The sequence below is a fragment of the Dipodomys ordii genome, unplaced genomic scaffold, assembly GCF_000151885.1.
Source record: "Dipodomys ordii isolate 6190 unplaced genomic scaffold, Dord_2.0 Scaffold245, whole genome shotgun sequence".
Classification (NCBI taxonomy): Eukaryota; Metazoa; Chordata; class Mammalia; order Rodentia; family Heteromyidae; genus Dipodomys; species Dipodomys ordii.
The window spans coordinates 57967-68921 of record NW_012267461.1 but is presented as its reverse complement, the minus strand read 5'-3'; positions in this window follow the sequence as shown (position 1 = coordinate 68921).

Below are 10955 nucleotides of genomic sequence, written 5' to 3'. Positions count from 1 at the left end.
TACTTACAAATGTCGTATTTGCTGCAGCTTGGTGCTTCCCTAGTTAGTCCCCTTCTGCTCTCCTGGGGGTGCTGGGAGAGCACAGCCTGGCTCTCCCCTAGTTAGTCTCCTTCTGCTTTCATGGAGTGCTGGGAGAGGGACAATCACTGTCACGCAACCACCCCACACACTTAGTAAGCTTTTCTGCAGAACCTTTTGGGCAGAATACCGTCTCTGGCAGTGGGAAGATCATGTCCAGCGAGGAAGGCCCTGAGGCAGGCCACCACATAGCCATCTCTAGAACAAAAAAAATGCCACTGAAAGAATGGAGGTTGAGACCTGGGGGCTGTACATGTGTTCGAAGCAAAGAGAGAAAAGTCATCTGGGAACTTGTGACTTTTCTCTGAGCTATGCTGAGAGGCCAAGTGGCTGGATCCAGGGGATGGAGTGAAACATGACAGCATCTTGGTCACCAAAAACCTGGGTCAGGGTGGAAGTGTGCTCAGCGATGGAGGGCTTGCCTGGCATGTGTAAAGGCATTAGATTCAAGGTCCAGCATATCAAAAAAGGGAGAACAAACCCCTGCCTGGATGCCCAAAGGAGCTAACATAACACCCTTATCCCCAAGAAGATGAGCTTTGAGCAGGAACTCCACAAAGAATGCAGCTGTCCTTGCTCACCACAGCGAAGCCTTGTCAGACCAGAATGGCAGTACACAACATAATCTCAGCACTTAGGAGACCAAGGCGGATCTTGAGTTCAAGCCGGCCTGCATTACATACAGACTCTTGTTTCTAAAAACAAAACCAAAGTGTTGCATTTATAATTCAAAATAACAGAAAATACCAATAGCCAAAGTAAAGCAAAAAAATAATAAAGGGTGGTGGGATTTTAGTAGTTAGGGAGTCTGTGGTCTCTAAAGATGGCAGGGCTTTGGAGAACTTTCTACCCAAATGGGGATAAGAACTAAAACTAACTCTGCCATGCAATTTACCAGAGCTCCTAATAAGAACAATTGGGTCATGACCTCAAGTTCAGGTAAACCAGGTATTTGTTCCTCCTGCAATTGTAAAATGCCCCTGGCATATTTAGAGTGCTTTCTTAATGGATTACCACCTCATTTTTGTGTATGTCCAAGTAAATGAAGAATCTTGGATCCTCCCTGCAGGAAAACAGACAGCAGTTAGAAAGACGCTAGTTGTTATTTTGTTGTCAGAGCTTGTGTTGGAAATTATAATGTTCTCCATGGTGAGTGGTTTCGAATGCCATAGCCACTGGTGAGAAGATGGTGACAGCAGCCTGACCCAGGCAGGCAGTAAACACACACACTAGCAGGAGCCCCCAAGGGCATTCTGTGTGCCTCCCTTAATGATCCACTAAGGGGTGAGCCAAGTCCCTCCCCTTTCCTTCCTTTATCTGTCCCAGGAGGCCCTTAGAGGTTGATCCATGGTCAGTCCAATCCTAACCTGTGCTCTAATCTCAAGAAAGAATAACTTATATGGAAGGTCTACATACTACTTTAAAGAGCCACAGAGGAGACTCTGAAGTCTTCCATAGACAGTCTGTTTCTTCCTGCATCAAATCTAAAACTAAGGTTTGCCATAGAATTCCTTGACGTGATTTGGACCAAAAGGCAATATCATACTCAGTTGATTTGCTGTTAACTACCCCCAACACACTCGTGTGTATATTTGGAACAGTGGGTGGTAGATGCCAGCAATGTGTAACTCAGCTCCTATTTTTATCTCCACAGCATATAATCACCATAGACACTTGTCAGAAAAATCGTTTTTTTTTTCCTTTTGGAGACACTTGGAGATATTGGAGAAATCACCAAAGGGAGATTTCTCCACTCAGCAACTAGCAGTATCCCATAAGCCAGAGGTCCTTGCATTTGTGGATTATAGCAGAGCTAGGGGAGTCACAATTCTAACAGATATACTCAGTAACTGTGGGACCCTCAAACCCTGTAATGAGTCTGTGCTGATTTTAAATCAGCAGAGGTTCATCTCCCTCATTCCCAAGGCCTGAGAAGTAGGCATGCTTCCCAGGCCTGATCTGCAAATATCAGAAGGATCTAGGACTCAGATACATAGCTAAATCTTCCCATATACTGGTGGTGAGAATTAAGGCCTCCATAGAGGGTTCACATGGAAGCAGCTGGTTATTGAGGCCAACACTGAGGTCCAGGCTTTGCCTCATTGTTCTGTACCTCCCTTATCTTTACTGCTCCTTGTTGACAGCACACATCTTCCACCCAAGTGTTCAGTACCATGCTAGGCACCAGTGGCTAACACTTGTAATCCCAGCTACTCAGGAGTCTGAGTTCTAAGGATCATATATTAAAGCCAGCCCTGGCAAGAAAGTCCTTGAGGCTCTTGTTTCCAATTAACCACTAAAAAGCCATAAGTGGAGCTGTGGTTCAAGTGGTAGAGCACTATCCTTGAACAAAAATGCTAAAGGTAAGTGCCCATGCCCTGAGTTAAACCTCACTACTGTGTGTACATACATGCACCCGCATGTGCACGCATGCACACACACACACACCCCAGTCTCAGCACCAGAGACTTCTACTCCTCATAATGTAGTTATGAGAAGATTTGACTTCAGTTATCAGGTAATGGGGCAAATGAACTGCTAAATCTTCTTAGTACTCTTGCTCCTTACTAGTTCTGTGAATTTTGATTTGTTCATACCAGTGTTTTCTGGAAATTACTGTAATGAAGATGTCTATACCATGGTTTCTGTTAGGACAGGGTAGTCAAGGACTCTTAAGTAATACAAAGGGTTTCAGTTCAACATGTCAATGTAAGGACTCAAGATTCTTAATAGTCATAGGAATAATTATCCTCTTACTTTTCAGCTTCAATGCCACATGTTTAGTTTGGTTTGGTTTTATGGGGGCTGGGAGTTTAGCCCAGTGGAAGGGCTCCTGCTCGGTATGCGCTAAGGCCCTGGGTTCAGTCTCAGCCCTGGGGGGAAAAAAAGCTACAAAAGACCAAAAAAAAAAAAAAACCAAGGCAATGGTTTGGTTTTATGCCTGTACTAAGGCTTTCAACTCTGGGCCTTGCTGTCTTACTCAGCTGTTTTGCTCATGGCTGGTGCTCTGTCACTTGAGCCATATCTTTATTTCCAGCTGTTTACTATTTAATTGGAGATAAAAGGACTGTACTGCCAGAGCTGGCTTCAAACTTTGATCCTCAGATCTCAGCCTCCTGAGCAACTAGTATTACAGGTGTAAGAACTGGTGCCCAGCTACTGCCACACGTTCAGTTGCCTTGGTGAGTTCACACAGGGTTTAGTAGCTATTGTCCTGTGGCTGAGAGTTGCCTAGCTGGCCATTGAAAGTGACACTAAGATTTTTAAGTAAAGGGGCTGGGAAGGTGGCTCAGTGGTAGAGTGCCTTGCATGCATGAGGCCCTGGGTTTGATTCCTTGGTACCGCATAAGCAGAAAAAGCCAGAAGTGGTGCTGTGGCTCAAGTGGTAGAGCACTAGCCGTGAGCTGAAGAGCTGAGGGACAGGGTCCAGGACCAGAAAAAAATAAATTAACAAGCCACCATGGATCTTGACACCAGCACTTCACTTCCTGTCCTTTTTAGTATTATTTATATTGGTAAGTTTAGCTAACTTTCTAGGTACTATGTCTCAGCTAACTCCTTTCATATAGGTATTTCTCAAAGTAGGAGCCTCAGGCCTTGAGTTCAAGTTCTGATACTGGCATATCTACACACAAATTCAGTAACATTGTATATTTCTAGGCAACTTCTTACATTTTGGCTAGCATCCTCACTAAGCTTAAGCCCTATATGCTTTGTTGGTCAGAAGGCATGCCAAATGTTATCTGTAACAATGTACCATCTTAGGTTTATGAATTCTCAAGTAAGAGCACAGCACATCACCTTGTTTTGATGGAGAAAGGAACATTCCCTACCTCAAATGGCTCGTGTTTCAGTGTCTGGAATGCAAACTCTGGGGAGCAGCAGCTCACTCAAAGCTTGTCTGTATGCCCAGGTATCATCTTCTGCTCCTAAGATGTCATTTGTGGTATAGATGTTCAAGCAAACTTTGTACATGGAAATGAGCAGACTCACCTTACTACAGATTGTCCTCTACCTACAGCCACTGCTGAGAGGCCAAGAGACAGAGATGAGTTTGGTCACCCAGTTAGCATTATGGCCAAGCAACATTACAGCTGGTGGTCAGGGATTTCTTTTGACATAGTCTTCTGTTGTTTTTTTCAAGAAACACCCAAGAGAGGAGGCCTGAGCAGGTACCAAGGGAGTGTCGATCACAATGACAGAGAAGGGAGTGAGCATGGGACAGGACCACATTTTTACTTCAGAGTGCACTTGAGGTGTCTCTCCTCAGAAGATCATCATTGGCCAAAAGCCACAGTAAAAATTCTGACTCCATGATACAGTGGGCTGGAGAGAGAGAGTATACCCTCCCCACCGGCCTTAACTAAAGCTTCTAAGTTTGAAGCTGTACTACAATTGCCATTCTACCCTAGAAATACCTCCTCAAGAAGATAAAATGAAAAAAGACTGCCAAACTTTTGTTTATGCCACCATCTGGAGCAGCTGAGTGGCGATGAAGGAATCTCTCCATCTGGCTCACCAGAAATGTTAGGTCTAGGAGCTTCCTTGACTATGAAAGAATTCACTAAGAGACACCATGGGAGGCAGAGAAAATACAGGTTTATTCATTTTCCAAGAGAGAGAGGGCCCAGACACCACAGGTAGCCTGGGACTTGTATAATCATTGGAGGAAGGGTTATGGGCTGCCTGAAGGAGGTGGGGTAGAGAAGCTGCATCGAGGCAGGAATGGCCGCAGCCTTGACAGGTGTGGGGTATGTGTCTTGATTAAAGCAGCATGCTCCTCAGGGTGTTGCTTCCCCAAGAGACATGTGAAACCTGGGCAGTAGGCTTTCACTGCAAAGAGCAAAGGAGTTTCTGACCAGTCCTAAAAAGATAAGCACGGCTAGGCAGGAACTTGCACAAATGGAAGTCGGATTCAGAGTGATGGTCTATAGGTATTTGTCAGTTTTTTTTTTTTTTTTAATTTTATTTTATTTGTGAACAAACTGTACAGAGGAGTTACAATTGCATGGGCAGGATAATGCGTACATTTCTTACCAAGCATTGCAGCCTCCTCCTTTGTTTACCCTTCCCATCCCTTCCCAGCCTCCCCCCTCCCCCCCATCCCAATCCTTCTCCTTCCCCCCTCCCCCCCATCCCAATCCTTCTCCTTCCCCCCTCCCGGTATTTGTCAGTTTTACCTATGTTACACCACCATCGGCAGCTACAGTGTCCTGGGTAGTGGATGGTGAGATGGTACAGGATGCCCACATGGCAGTACCCAACCTGCCTACGCTTTCACCAACTGAAACAGGCGACTGTGGCTGAACTGCAGTGTTGGGTTGAAATGACACTTTTCTTTAGTATTTGAGTGAAAGAAAATCTCAATTAGTATTTGCAGATGAATTGGCAAGATCCCATTATCCAGTGTGGTTGGAGAGTCTTGGCAGGTCTAGTGCAAACTAACAACTATTTAACAAAAATCTAGAAAAGAGTCTTGCCTGATTTGCAGCTAGACCCAGCCATCTTACCAACCACTTCAGCCAGGTTCTGAAGTGTCAGGTAAAAAGGCTCAGAACAAGAAGCAATGATTTCCTAGCTATCTAGGTTCTGGTTTTCAAATTTTTATATTATTTTTATAAAGGTGATATACAGAGGGGTTACAGCTATGTAAGTCAGGTAAAAAGACATTTCCTTTTGGACAGTGTCACCCCTGCCCTCGCTAGGTTTTCTTTTTTCTTTTTTTTTAAATTTTATTTTATTGTATAGATGCTGTATGGGGGGAGTAGCCTTACTAGGTTTTCAAATATTTAAACTATTAACGGTCTCATACTACATCAGAGACAGATCATCTTTAACATACATACTCAAGAAGCAAAATAAAACAGTGTGGGTTCTTAGGAAACAAGACCAACCAGAGCTTCCAGGAACCTCTGGTCGTAATACAAGCTCTAGCCAAACCAAAGAAAATGGCTGTTCTGCATTGCCCAGGTCACCAAAAGTTGAATACTGGCACAGTACGGCAGACAAGCCTGCTGATAAGGCAAATGACAGTGCAGTCAACTGTTAGCTGTTTCTTGGTGTTCTGATCCTACAGTTAGATCAGTTTGAGCCTGAATACCGTTAGGACGGTGAGAAATGAGCTGAGGAAGGGATGTTCAATAAATAGGATCACCTTTCCAAGTAGAAATTAAGTTTTTATGGACTTCCACTTTTGTCCAAGGCACTAGTTGAGTCACTAATGAAATATTTAACAAAAAGCAGGCAATATGGCCAGGCCACATAGCTAGAATTTCTCTGATCTTATGAGCCCAGTGGCATTATTAAATAAAATGAGTCACACAAAATGGTCTCTCATGTTCTTAGAATAACCCTAAACCACAGAGAAAATCTCTGAAGAAGGGAACATTCAACATAGCACAATATCTCCTTGCTGGCTGGTAATGGATTTCTGTCAAAGGTAAAACACTACTTGCAACTTGAATTGTCCGTTAGGACTTGCAAACATGGCTCATGCCTGTAATGCTGGCCTGAAATCTGAAAAGCTAGCCCAGGAAGGAAACTCTGAGAAATTTAATCTCTGATTAATATCCCAAGGAAAAAAAACCCCAGAAGTCCAGAAGTAGAGCTGGGGCTCAAGAGGTAAAACACCACTTGAAAAATCATAAGAAATACTATTGCCCTGAATTCAAGCCTACTACAGACACAAAATCAAGCATAGATATAGATAGATAGATAGATAGATAGATAGATAGATAGATAGATAGATAGATAGATAGACAGATAGACAGATACATAGATATGTACTGTATATATGCACTGCATACATATATGCTGTATATATACATGTATGTACTATATATGTGTGTTCTATATGTACTATATACATATGTGTGTGTGTTTATATCCCACCCATAATCCTAGCTCCTAGCTACTCAGGAGGTTGAGATGTGAGGATCATGGTTCAAAGCCAGCCTTGGCAGAAAAATCCATGTGACTTTTTTTTCTGTTGGTCATGGGACCTGAACTCTGGGCCTGGGTGCTGTTCCTTAGCTCTTCAGCTCAGGACTAGCACTCTACCACTTGAGCCACAGTGCTACTTCTGCTTTTCTGGTGGTTTATTGTCTCATGGACTTTTTTTTTTTTGCCAGTTCTGGGGCTTGGAACTCAGGGCCTGGGCACTGTCCCTGAGCTTGTTTTGTTCAAGGCTAGCACTCTACCACTTGAGCCACAGCATCATCTCTGGTTTTCTCTGTTTATGTGGTACTGAGGAATTGAACCCAGGGCTTCATGCATGCTAGGCAGACACTCTGCCACTAAGCTACATTCCCAGCCCTGTCTCATGGACTTTCCTGCCTGGGCTGGCTTTGAACTGTGATCCTCAGATCTCAGCCTCCTGAGTAACTAGGATTATAGGTGTGAGCCACAGGTACCCAGCCTGTGTGACTCTTCTCCAGTTAGTCACAGAAAAAGCTAGAAGGAGCTTTATGGCTCAAGTGGTAGCCCACTAGCCTTGAGCAAAAAGAGTCCAGGGACAGTGCCCAGGCCCAGAGTTCAAGCCCCAAGACTATGTATGTATGTGTGGATAGATAGAAAGATAGATAGATAGATAGATAGATAGATAGATAGATAGATAGATAGATAGATAGATAGATAAAGAAAAGTAATAATTGTTACCTTTCTCCAGGTAAATTGAGGCCTGCCCCAACCAAAGTTGAAACAGCATCAGAACTGCCAAATGTTTTTCCTCCAAGAGCTCATTACAGGTTATTTACAAGCAAGTTCCCATCTTCAATCTAGGGTGAGAGCAGACATTCACTCATTGGATTATCCAGTAATTCCATAATTTTGTGGGCATTAAATGGGAGCTCAGTGGGCTGTGGATAACTAAATCTGTCAGAAAAACTAGAAACAGGAAACCACATACTAGAGCCCAATGATGTCAACAGGCCTACAAGTGGGGTGATGTGCTGCCAGTGGCTCTTGTCCACAGACGGGGGGTCCCCAAGAAATGGACCTAGTTTAGTCCCTATGAAATAGTGAACAAGAATACCCTTCCTTGATCCTCAGGTTGAAATAAAAAGAAACACATTAAAGTAGGTTTCAAAAGAAAACATATCTGCAAGAAATAAGTTAACTACTCACCAAGCGTCCTAAGTCACACCACCAACTGGGAACAGGACTTTCATCTCCTCAGGACAGCAGGCAGACACTTCTGAAAATGTGGAAAGAGCAAGACCTAAAACCACCAAGAGACACAAAGGGCCTCAAGAGTAGCCCTTGACCATCCACACTCCCTTGAAGGCTGCCTGAGCCAAGGCAGGGGGACCTCACTCTCCCGTGAAGCGGTACCTCATCCAGGCAACTCCCATCATATCATACCACCACTATGAAAAGCACACAAGAAAAACCATTTGCTTTTGTGTTTATACTCCCACTTCCGGAGAGAAGGAAAACTCACTGGTGTATATTGTTCACACTGGCTTCCTGAAGGCTTTCCTTAGACTGCCTTAAAGATGGTATATTAGAATGGAATGGCTACATGAGGAAGTGAAATATGCTGTTGCTAATGTGTCCTCATGTACATATATCAATACTTCATCTTTAGTAGAAATCACCTTACAAAGACTAGGAAGCAGGCTCTTACATTACAAACAACAGGGAGCATTGCATGATCCTGTTGGATTGGATGAGAGTTAATTTACAGACATGTGGTCACTTTTTTACCCATTAAATGCTGGGGTAGATCTTGAATCCTTGCAGCACCTACTTTAAAAAGTCCAGGGGTACCCCTAGGCCTCCTGGATGAAGAGGAGAGAGGCAGCTTCCAATGCTGATAGCAACATATATCAAAAGCATCCTGCCTTGTAGTCAGGAAGAAAGGAGGGAAAAGCAAAGGAACATCCTGGAAATATCGGAAAGCCCCAACACCCATGAGATCCTGGCTCCGGATTAGAATATGGTAAGATCATCTTCTGAGAGCCATCCTTTGCCTGGCTTGTACTCTCCTCCAACAGTCTTCCCCTGTGATGTCTCCTGCTGTGGACTGGCTGAGCATCCCCAAGGCAAAGTGTTGGTCCTGATGACATTGGGAGGTGGCAGGCTCATCAGTTTGAGCAGACAGGCTCCCTGGAGGGCCTATGACGGTTGGGGAGGTCATGTGGCAGGCCCCTGAGGGCATCTGAGCTCTCTGCAGTTGTCATTGGCTGAGGGCCTACCCCGTTCTCCACAAGAGATGCAGTAGATGAGAAACGCAGCTCATCCTTTCCTACTCCACCTCAGAGAAGCCCAGTGCCTCATTCCAAGGCCGGAGACCCAGACCTGAGCGGCCTGTCACACCAGGCTCCTGTGATCCAGTTCTCCCTTCTGTCTGACCCTTTCCTTGGGCGGCCTGGGTTGTCCTTTTCCTTTTAGCACCTCCATAATCCACCCTTTAATGTTCCTGTGTCCTGGTGGTACAGGTGTGCTCAGGATGGACTTGGGCCTCAGCTCGGCCTGGCAAAGCAACAGGCCACAGTCACATTTTCCTTTTCTAATGATGACATTCAGAAGTATTTGGGAAACAGGAATTTGCTAATTACCTGACTTACATAACTACAACCTTTCTGTACATCACCTTTATAATAGCAATTTTTAAAACTTAAAAAAAATACCTGGTAAAGTTAGTTTTCAATAGTGGTTTAAAAAACTTAGAAGGGTGATATGTAGAGAGCTTACAGTTCCATAAGTCAGGTAATGAGCTCATTTCTTTTTGGACAATGTCATTTGTCCTTTGTTCTCTCCAAGCTTTTCCCAAAAGTTGTATATGTCATTTTCAACATAGTATCTAGTGAATGCCACTGCTGCATTTGTTCACTCTTTGTCCTTCACTTTCTGTGTCCCACTTCACACCAAAGATGGGGGATTCATACTGTGCTCCAGGGAAGATGACAGGACTAGAAGGCCTTCATCACAAATGGCAGGGTGGTAACTCAGTGGACAGAGGCTGGACAGTCCCCCAGGACTACACAGGACCATGCTGCATCCCCCAAATTACCACCATCCCCTAAGGTCAGTTCTCTCTAGGGACCCTACCTGAGATTGAGGCATTTATAGTGAGGACCACCCAGGACCAAAGCCCCACAGCCCTAAGTTGAACTCCCTTCCCTACGGCCTATTCCACATAAGGACCCTACTTGATGTAGGACCAGATGGCCACTCACAATCCACATACCACCAAGCTACATCCTCATGGGCAGAGCCCACTCTTCAGAGTCTGTTCTCTCCAACTGTGGACCCTGCTCTAGACAGGAGAGCTTCAGGCTACCGGGGTGCACATGTGGACCAAGCTACCTCTTCCTACCAGCCTGTTCCCTGGGGTCTCTTCTCTCTCAGTCCACATACAGCTCCCTAAAAGGGAGCTTATGTCAGCATGAGGCCTGCCTTGATGGGGTCGAGCTGCATTTACCTCACTGGCAAAATACTTTCCTCATTAACTGGCGGCCTTCATTGACATTCTGAGATCCCCTGGTGGGGAGAGCCTTTGTGACACAGAAGGACCACAGAGGGCTGTAGTCATGTGGATTCAGTGTCCTGATCTTCAAGACAGCATTTGCCACCTGCTAGGCCTTTCTCACAGGGAGTGGGGAATCCTGGGTCAAAAAGCACTTTAGGGAGTGGCCTGGATTTCATCCACCTGTATGCAAGGGGGGTCTTAATACATTACCATTGAGGGATTCAGGTGACATACACTTCTTAATATTGGATTTTATTTTGGAGAATTGGCTTATTATCCATGGCTGCCTTTAATTTTTATCATTGTCTTATTGTTATTATAAAGGTTATTGTAAAGGGTTACAGTTACAAAAGTCAGGTTATACATTTCTTATGTGAATAATAGTCCTTGTTTCCCATCAACA